The sequence below is a fragment of the Phyllostomus hastatus genome, unplaced genomic scaffold, assembly GCF_019186645.2.
Source record: "Phyllostomus hastatus isolate PE091 unplaced genomic scaffold, TTU_PhHast_1.1 phas_contig_34, whole genome shotgun sequence".
NCBI classification, from domain to species: Eukaryota; Metazoa; Chordata; class Mammalia; order Chiroptera; family Phyllostomidae; genus Phyllostomus; species Phyllostomus hastatus.
Window position 1 is genome coordinate 9,627,409 of NW_025333857.1, and position 9,060 is coordinate 9,636,468.

The following is a 9,060-nucleotide window of genomic DNA, read 5'->3' on the forward strand; positions in this document are numbered from 1 at the left end:
TGAAACAAGGCACTGTGCGCAACCCAGGATCCCAGCGCTGGGAAATAGAGCCTCGGGGCACTGATTGAAAACACCTGTGGGAGTTGAAGTGCACAGAGAGATACCCAGCCTCACAGGAGAGGTTCATGGAGGGTCCCATGACATGCACAAGCCCACCCACAGGGGAATTGTCACCAGAGGGGCCCAGTTTGCTCGGGGGAAGCAGCAGAAGGGACTGATGTCCCACAGAGAATGGAACAAGTGCTATTGTTTCCTCTCAAACCCACCCCCACATACAACATCACAACCCAGCGACTGTGTTGCCCAACCCTGGTGAACACCTAAGGCTCCGGCCCTCATACATAACAGGCACAACCAGACCAAAAAGAAAAAAAAAGAGATGGTTCAAACAGAAGACCAAATGAAAACCCCAGAACCCATCCTTTTAAGCAACCGAGGGATAACCAACCTAAGATGCACAGTTCAAAACACTGGTGATCAGGAAGCTCACAGAATTGGTTGATTTTGGTTGCAAATTAGATGAAAAAATGAAGACTACAATAAGTGAAATGAAGAAAAATACACAGGGAACCAATAGTGATAGAAAGAAAGCTGGGTCTCACATCAATGGAGTAGACCAGAAGGAAGAAAGAAACAACCACACAGAAAAGAATGAACAAATAAGAATTCAAAAAAATGAGGAGAGGTTTAGGAATCTCCAGAACATCTTTAAAAGTTCCAACATCCGAATTATAGGGGTACCAGAAGGAGAAGAGGAAGAACAACAAGTGGAGAACTTATTTGAACAAATAATAAAGGAGAACTTCCCCAATCTGGCAAAGGAAATAGACTTCCAGAAAGTCCAGGAAGCTCAGAGAGTCCCAAAGAAGTTGGACCCAAGGAAGAACACACCTAAGCACATCATAATTACATTACCCAAGATTAAAATGAAGGAGAGAATCCTAGAAGCAGCAAGAGATAAGGGAACAGTAACCTACAAAGGAGTTCCCATCAGACTGTCAGCTGATTTCTCAAAAGACACCTTGCAGGCAAGAAGGGGCTGGAAAGAAGTATTCCAAGTCAATAAAGGCAAGGACCTACATCCAAGATTACTCTATCCAGCAAAGCTTTCATTTAGAATGGAAGGGCACATAAAGTGCTTCCCAGATAAGCTCAAGTTCAAGAAGTTCATCATCACCAAGCCCTTATTATATGAAATGTTAAAGAGACTTATCTAAGAAAAAGAAGATAAAAAGCATGTATAGTAAAATGACAGCAAACTCACAATTATTAACAACCACACGTAAAATAAAAACAAAAAAAAACTAAGCAAACAACTAGAACAGGAACAGAAACACAGAAATGGAGATCAAATGGAGGGTTAACAACAGGGGAGTGGAAGGAGGAGAGGGGGGGAAAAGGTATGGAGAATAAGTAGCATAGATGGTAGGTAGAAAATAGACGGGGAGGGCAAGAATAGTATGGGAAATGTAGAAACTAAAGAACTTATGACACATGGACATGAACTAAACGGGCAGAATGTGGGTGGGAGAGGGTGTGCAGAATGGAGGAGAATGAAGGGGGGAAATGGGACAACTGTAATAACATAATCAATAAAATATATTTTAAAAAGAAAGAAAACATTAGAGATTATGTTCAAGCACATATGTTATACTCTCCACTCCCATTCCTCTCCATTGCTCCTCAGAAGTAATTAATGTGATTTCTTTACTGTAGCCAATCCACAGGTTTGTACTTTTGTTAGGTATCTATCATAAACAATACACAGTATGCTCTGAATTTTTAGTTTAATTTCATGAATGGAATTATAGTACTACATATAATCCTTTCATTTTTTAATTCAGTATTTTTGTCTTGAGATTTATCCATGTTGATACTAAAGATCTGATGAGCTAACTTTAACTGTTGTGTAATGGTTTACATCTTCTATGGTTATTTGGCCAGTTTCATTGACACATAGTATGTATGTGTGTGTACATATACATATACATGTATATGCATATATACACATGTACGTGTATGTGTGTGGTGTCTATATAGTGTATATATGCACATATATAGTATAGTATATATAGTATATGTATACATAATATATATACATATACTATGTGTGTGTGTATACTGTGTATATACATATATACGTGTGTGTGTGTGTGTATCCTGGATATATAAATACTATGTATGTTATATATGTAATTTGTTTCCTGTATTTGCTACTTTTGTATATTATTTTTCAAAAATATTAATTTTACTATATAGTTCCACTTGTCTGTCTTTTGGGATGTATATTTTGGGGATCTTGGTAAAGAAACATTTCCATATCCCTTAGATATAAAGATAATCTCATATTATCTTCTAATAATTTCAAAGTTTTGTCTTCTCCAAATGGACCTTTATTCTATCTGGGATTTATTTCTGCAGTGAGGTTGTACCAGATATGTTCCTTTACACCTCCAGATCAACTATCCCCTTCTCCACTAGTCTCTGTGTCCTAAGGAGTGGATGTATACCAACCTATCAGCCGGCTGCCTTCCCCTCTGGCTTCTACTTCGGTTTACTCAGTGAGTCTCAGCAGGAAATCTGAGGGAGGGAGGGAGGAGAGTAAGTTCGTGATTCTATGCAAGGATTGAAACATCTGAACAAAAATGACAAAAAGTTTATCAACACATCTCATGGTTTGGAAGTTATAAATTTCATCATTATTCTTTGGTGATAACTTTTAGGTTTTCAACTGGTATACTTAAGAAAATATTTTTTTCTAATAAGCCCTAAAATTACTCAGCATCTGTTTTTCTCTCCCCAAAAGACAAGAATATTAACAAGTTTTAACTTATTACAAATACATATTCCTCCAATAATATTTTCCATTTTTGTCTCAATCCATTGTCCCATATTTTTTATTTTTTAAAAAGTAGACATACAGTAGTTAATAACATTTATTGACATGTTTTCTTTTTTATTATTATTATTGTTGTTCAAGTACGGTTGTCTCCATTTTCACCCCACCACGGGCCTCTGCCCTACCCATCCCGACCTCCCACCCTTGAACCTACCCCCTTTGGCTTTGTCCCTGTGTCCTTTACACATGTTCCTTGATGTACCTTCCCTATTATCCCCCATTATCCCTCTCCCTGCTCCCTTCTGGTTATTGTCAGTTTGTTCTTTATTTCAATGTCTCTGGTTATAGTTTGCTTACTTGTTTGTTTTTATTAGTTCTTTGTTTTTTTTGTTTTCTCTTTCTTTCCACTGCCTCATAAGTAAAAATATATTAACTATTATTTCTTCCATACAATCTCTTCAATTCTCTACTGCTAGAACTCCCACAGCACATATGTTAGAACCTCTCAATCTATTTCACACTATCATTTTAAAGATCCACTTATCTTTTTCCTCTCTTTATCTCTCTGTGCTAAGTTACAGATGAACTTCTTGGTACAATTTTCTGATTAGCTAATTCTTTTCTCAATTATTTTTATTCCTTGGATTTTTTTTTGCTGTATCCACCTTTTTCTTAGATATACATAACTCTGACTTTGTTTTATAAATTAATTTACTTTTAACTAATACTTATAGTTTTATTCTTTTTAGCCTCTGAAACATTTGTTTTAAAGTCATCTCCAAATTATTCTGTAATTTGAATTTCATGGACATATGCTCATGTCCCAACTATTTTTTGCAATGGCTTTCTTGAAAGTAGATTCCTTCATGTGTATTAAATTTTAATTTGCATGCCTATCTTTAGTGATAGTTCACTTTTCTCCTTTTCTTATTCTCTGTGTTCATGCTTCCCTACTTGGCACCCTCAAGACCTCCAGCCCATGACCACCCATTGTATTGGCACCTCAAGGCTCCCATTTCATATTAATATTAGAATGATGAGAAAGGCCATGGTAGAGCATGATCCACATTCTTATTAAATAACTGCTTTCCCTCTCTGACAATCCCAACCAAGATATAACCCTAGGCAATTGTGGCAACCCTTTTCAGCCTGCTTTCTTTGGCAGAGAAGTCCAGCCACATCTTCTAACTTACATTCATCGATGATTTTTCCAACCACCCATGAACAGAAGGCAATGTTGGCTTACATTAGTCCAAAATAGACAAGTTCTTATTGCCTTTGACCATTTGGATTGCTCAAGCCCAGGAGACATGTGTCTTTACCCTTGTGTTTACTACTGTTAGTTACTATTCTATTTCTTGCCTACAGAAATATTTATCTTTCTTTTTAGCAAAGCCATGTCTTTTTAATTTTAAAATAAATGTATTTGTATCTATCATAGCTATGTGTATTCAACATGATGGGTAAATTGGTTTAAATTGTGAATTCACAGCTGCTTCTTGCCATGCTGTTTTTTAATAAAAATTATCATAATACAATAAAAGCTGTGGTGTGTTGCATCCATGGAAATAACCATAGGTCTCTAAATTTGCCCCTAAAATAAAGACTAAAAAGCCTAAAAATTATAGCATTTCTACAAAGTACTAAATATATGTTAGAAAATATGTCCTAATATTTTTACAAAGTATTAAATGTATGTTAGGAAGTATACAATTTCAAACCAAAGAATCAATAAATTATAAATTATGGAATATAACACATGAACCCACATACCTGCTTTAGTTTTAAAAGTTTGAAAGAAAATGGCAAAAACTCAGAAACTCAACAGTCACCAAATCATACTATTCCTGATTATTTAATTTACATTAGCAAATTATTTAATTTAAATTAGTAACATTTTCTGCATGGAGGGAAAGTTGTATGTGTGTGTATGTACTTTGCCAAAACAGTGAGACAAAAAAAAACACAGCAAGAGCTGGCACCTTTATACCCTACTCTTAGCAACTTGTAGAACTACTAGACAAAAAATCAGTGAAGATATAGAAATACTGGACAACACAACCAACCAACAGCATCTAATAGACGTAAGTAAAATATATAACTAAACAACACACAACACACGTTTTTCAAGCACTGATAGATGAACCTGAATACTAAAAACCATGAATATTAAAGAAAAACATAAAGCTAAAGCAGTGGCCACAAATTTTTGACCTATGGAGCTCTTTGGCATTAACTAATAAATCATTGTGTATCTAGGACTGAAGTAGGTTGGGAAACCTCCTAGAGTCAAAGTGGCTTGTGCAACTGGAAAAGTTCTAAGTCTGGTGAAACTCTTGCTTCAGTCACCATAATAGACAATGGCTCCTCAACAAATGTCTGGACTTGGACCTGTTTATGGACCCAGAGGCTCTTGAAAAATTGAGGATAGGTCCTCTTGAGTACAAACCATGCTGTGCTTTTAATAATTTCAACAATAAATTTCCTCCTGAATTTCCCCAAATTAACCTGAGCTAATTTACTAGGTGGCTGTACATTGGGAAAAGAGAAATAATCATATTTTTCATGGTTTAGTGGACAATGGATATTCCCTTGAAACCTAAACTGCCACTGTGATCCACCAGGCTGGCTAGAAAAGATTTAAAACAGGGAATGAAGTCTAATCATCAATAACTCTTTGGCTTAGGTTCACCTTATGAGCACAGCGGGTACCCCAAATACTCCATGTTTACTTTCTCAACTCAGGCTAGCATGATAGGAAGAGACATACTCTGAAACTGGTAGAATCTTCACATTGGGTCTTTCATTTATAGACTGAGGATGATTATGATAAGATGTCAAATGGAGGTCTCTAGAACTTCTGCTCCCTATCAAAGTAGTGAAACAAAAGAAATAGAACATTCCTGCAGAAACTGCCAAAGTTGAGTCACCATCAAGGACTGAGAGAGTCCTACCACATCCTCATTCAACTCATCTATTTGGCCTTTGTATAAGGCAGATGGATCTTGAAGAACAACAGTGTACCATAATAAACTTAATTAAGTGGTAACTATATCTGCAGCTATATTTCCAGATGTGGTCACTTTATTGAAACAAATCAACCTACCCCTTTATTCTAGTTTAAGACTATAAATCTCAAAAATACTTTTCCCTGTACTTGTTAGTAAAGCTCACCAAAAACAGTAATATGTTTTAGTATTCCTTCTCAGGGCTCTACCAACTCTCCAGCTGTCTTCTATAGGTTCGTCTGCTGGGAACTTGCTTGTGGCTCTAATCTACAGGACATCAAGCAAGCCCACTGCATAGATAAATTATATTGATTGGATAGTGAGCAGACAGTATCAAGTACACTAGATATCTTATTAAGATATATGCATGCCAGAGAATGGGAGAATAAACATCACAATAATTCAGGAGTACATCATATCTGTGAAATTCTAGGAAGCAGTAGTTTGGTGTATGTTGAAATACCCCATATCACATGGTGAACATGTCTTCATTTGGCACCTGCTACCTCTAAGAGATGGGCCTACAAATTTTGGTTGCAAGAGATACCTCGATTTGGACATCTTACTTCAATCTATATGCCAAATAACCCAATTAGCTGTCAGTTTCTGATCTATATCAAAAGGAGGCTCTACAGTGGAAACAGGCTGCCATTCAACCTATCTGCCACTTTGGTCACATGACTCAGCATGTCCATGTGAATTATCGCATGTTGAATTATCTATGGTAGTAGGGAATCCTAAGGGAAAGCTTTGACAAACCCCTATAAATAAATCACAGTGTACCTCTTGGACTTTGGAGTAAAATTATACTTTCTCTGCAGATAATTACTCATTTGAGAAACAGTTTTCTGCCTTATTCCTGGGTACTAGTAGAGGCCTAACACTTAATAGTGGCTATTAAATAACCATGTGGTCTTATATACTCATAACAAGCAGGATATCACCTGACCCACTAAGACCTCTGTAGTCACAAATAGGTTGCATGAAAGTGGCTTAAATTTTCATGGCCATGGCTCCTGCTCCTGCCACATTTGGTTCTCTCTCTCTCTCTCTCTCCCTCCAAAATGAGGAAGAACAATTTGGTCTTTGTTCATACACAGTTCCACATACTTATGTGGGACTTCCTAAAGTGGACAGCTGCAGCACTGCAAGTGTGGCTCTGAAGGATCATGGTGAATGAAATCTTTCCACTGGGAAGAACTTCATGAGGTACACCTGGCCATTATTTCCTGGAAGAATAGATGGATAGAGGTACATATCTAAACTGAGTCATAAGCAGTGGCTGTTTGGGTGGATGGCCAGCCACTTGGAAGAAACATGACCTAGAGAAGAGGTGTAGAAAGAAATATGAGCATATTTTTGCCCTATACAAATGCTCAACAAACAACAACTTTATGACAGGAAAATCTTCATAATCATATACGCAAGGTTAGTCGTTCTTTTCCTAGTTCTTTTATTAAATCACTTTTATTGTTGTTTTATTACACTTGTCCCAATTTTCCCACTTTGCTTTCCTCCGCCCATCCCACCCCGACTCCCACAGTCAATTCCCACACAGTAGTCCATGTCCATGGGTCATTCATACATCTTCTTTGTCTAGTTTCTTCCCCTTCCACCAATATCTCCCTCCCACTTCCCCTCTCGTCACTTTCAGTCTGTTCCGTGTTTCCATGCCTGTGATTCTATTTTGTTTGTTAGTTTATTTTGTTCATTAGGTTCCTCTTAGAGGTGAGAGCAGAAAGAAAAAAGAAACTCCTACCACTTGTGGCAGCATGGACATAACTGGGGAATGTTATGCTAAGTGAAATAAGCCAGTTGGTGAAAGACAAATACCATATGGTCTTTTCCTATTCTTTTATACCCATAATTGTTTAATTAGCTCATAAAAACTATAATCATGAAAGCAGAGATAAAGCTTTTGTATGAGCTCAGCAAAACGCATTTCCACCTCACAAAGGCCAACTTCTCTATAGCCATAACTGAGTACCCACCCTGCCAAGAGCAAAGATCAAAACTCAGCACCTGAAATGGCATCATTCCTTGGGGGAACCAGTCAGTCACCTGGTAGCAGGTTGATTACATTGGATCACTTCCATCATTGTAGGAGAAGTTCTTTGTTCTCACCGGAAAAGACAGGCATGCTAGATATGGATTTTGCCTTTCCTACAGTCCACATTTCTGCTAAAACTACCAACTGTAGGCTTACAGAATGCCTTACTCACCTTCATAGAATTCCATACAACACTGCTTCTGACAAAGAAACCCATTATAGCAAATGAAGTACAGCACTGGGTTCATACTCATGGGATTTTCTGATATCATTATGTTCTCCTCATCCTGAAACAGCTGGCCTAATAAAATTATGAAATGGCCTTTGGAAGATGCACTTATGGAACCAGCTGGTGATAGAATTTTATGGGATTGGAATAATGTACGCCTGGATTAGATAGGCTTTGAATCAGCTTTAACTGTAATGATGTTTCTCCTATACCCAGAATTCAGGAGTCTAGGAATCACAGACTAGATATGAGACTTTCTCATATTAATATTAATGACTCACTAGCAATATTTTTGTTTCCTTCCTCTACAAATTTTGGGGGTTTTCTTTTCTTGCTTGCTTATTTATTTGTTTTTGGTTTAGATGTCTTTCTTCCCAAAAAGGGAAATTATTCCACCAGATAATACAACATTGCACTGGAACCTGAGACTACCTTTGGCTACTTTGGGCATCTCCTGCCACTGAATTAACAGGAAAGAGGTTAGATGGAGTGTTGCCAGTATTCAGGAGATCCTCCAGAATGCCACCTAGTCTTCCCATATGTTGTGGTAAAAGATAATGGAAGGCAACAACAATCCAAAAAAGGCAGGACTGTAATGACACAAACTCTTCATGAATAAAGAGTTGGGTCGCCCCACAAAGTAAGGAACCACAATTAACTTAGACACTTGCTGGGGCAAAAAAGACTATGAAATACATGAGTGGGAAAAGGAAGTTATGTATACCATCTCTGATCCCATGACCACTTCCAAATATGAGGGCACTAGTAAATAAGAGCATTTATATCTTCCTTCCTTCTGTGTGTTTGTATATTTACACCGATTTTCCTTCTCACTCATTTTCATACTGTAACATAAGATTTATTAATGGTAGTTAACTACATCTCAGAATTAAAGTTATAAGACATTCAAAGGGGGATTTGCCTCAGCTAGAAT